At 33.2% G+C, this 1,788-nt stretch overlaps 1 long non-coding RNA gene across 1 annotated transcript; it reads left to right on the top strand.

The window, feature by feature from the left end:
* Positions 1–390: 390 nt before the first annotated feature.
* Positions 391–1,441, top strand: LOC122984669. Its single transcript, XR_006403946.1, has 3 exons — positions 391–716; positions 858–902; positions 1,408–1,441. It is a non-coding gene; the product is annotated as an uncharacterized LOC122984669 (long non-coding RNA).
* Positions 1,442–1,788: the final 347 nt, after the last annotated feature.

The following is a 1,788-nucleotide window of genomic DNA, read 5'->3' on the forward strand; positions in this document are numbered from 1 at the left end:
ACCAGGAAAAATTAAGCTAAATAATTTGGTTTTGGATATAAATAGCTTGACTCAACCAGTGAATACTGAACTGTGTTACTATTGAACATACTGTATGTTTGTATGCGTCCTGAGTCCTTCATATATTTTAAGTTGTCATTTATATATTTATTGTCATTTCTCTTTCCTCTTAGACTCAAGTGAAACATGTGTGCTGAGGTTCCTTGAGCTTCAAAGAAATCTCGGTATGATGTATGCTGAAATACTCTTGGTATTGCTTAAATTATTACAATGATTGTTTCTTGACTCATCAATTAATTGTGTGGTCTATAAACTGTCAAAGTAATGAAATACACCAATTTTAGTGTCATTTTCAGAAGGGAACTTCTTCATATGTCTTGTTTCGTCTGACCAACAGTCCCAAACCCTGAGATGTTCAATTCACAGTGATGTAACATAAAGAAAAGCAGCAAATCTGCATATTTGAGAAGCAGGAACATTTTTGGCATTTTTTCTTGTGAAACAATTATATAAAATTAAGATATTATTGCTGATTAATTTTCTATTGATCAACTTTATCAATTTAACATTGTAGCTCCACTTCAAACCCTGCCCATATTACATTTGAAGTTTTTACTTGACTGTTATTTTGTAAACTAATCAAAAGTTCATATTCATGTGTTTAGTGCACATCTAGGACTAAATCACTCACTCACCAGGAAGCGGCTATTGTATTGGTAAGTCAGATAAATATTTACATTTTGTATTTAAAAAGTCACTTAAGCATTTCATTGTGAAGTCCTTGTTAACTGGAATAATTAGCAATTATGACTGTAGCACAAATTATTTCATATTTTTTGATAAATCTGTTCCCGCAGGATCAAACTGACTGAGTGACATTGCCCCTTGTACGGCAATCAGAGGTATGTTTTAAATTTGATTTTCTCTGCATCAGGAGTAGTACGTCTGTATTGAATTATTCAAGAATATGTAGACTCAGTGCTTTTTATGTACTGAGCTATTACCAGACTGAATATCTGTCTGAGCCCTGTTCAGACTAAAAATGGTCTGTATTAGTGTTGGCATGTTGCTTCAGGTAGCAGTGAGATGATGAAATATGAGGGATAGATCCATGCGTTTTTAGACTGTTCAGATGCTAAAACACTGCATAGCACTTTTTAATACTGCAAGTCAGTATTTTATAACCCTGGCAAGTTTGTAAACAACAAACATTTTTATACATATAATTCTCAAACACTAGCGTGGGCAACGATGGTTGTTTAAAAAAAATGTTTTAAAAAAAATAGAACCATCATAATTATATTATTTTTTGGAAATTACATTAGTTGAACTGTTACACTGTTTTGTGCTTGATGTTTGTGTGATGTATAATTATTTGTGTAATAATTATTACTTTTTCATTTTCAGTCTAGAACAAAATGTTCATGAACATGAGATGCACTCTGGCCCTTCATAGTCTTCCGGTGTATCAGCGCGACTCGAGGGATCTCTGAGTTCTTCAAGACCAGCAGTGTAACTTCTCAGTACACTCACAGAAATGTAAATATCTATCAGTAGTGTTGACATAACATATTGTATGGGAAACAAACTTGAACGCCTCCTGTAGCATTCTCAAAATTTAAGTAGATTAAAGTATAGGTTTGGACTTTTTCAAGTCTATTTCAATACAATATTCAAATGTCAAATGTATATCGACAAAGTTAATAGTAGGCGGAAATTATTTGTCCTATCTCCATAATAGCCGTAAAGCAGTCCCTTCCTATCAGGTAGGATGAGTCTCTAACCGGT

Source organism: Thunnus albacares, chromosome 6 (genome assembly GCF_914725855.1).
Source record: "Thunnus albacares chromosome 6, fThuAlb1.1, whole genome shotgun sequence".
Classification (NCBI taxonomy): Eukaryota; Metazoa; Chordata; class Actinopteri; order Scombriformes; family Scombridae; genus Thunnus; species Thunnus albacares.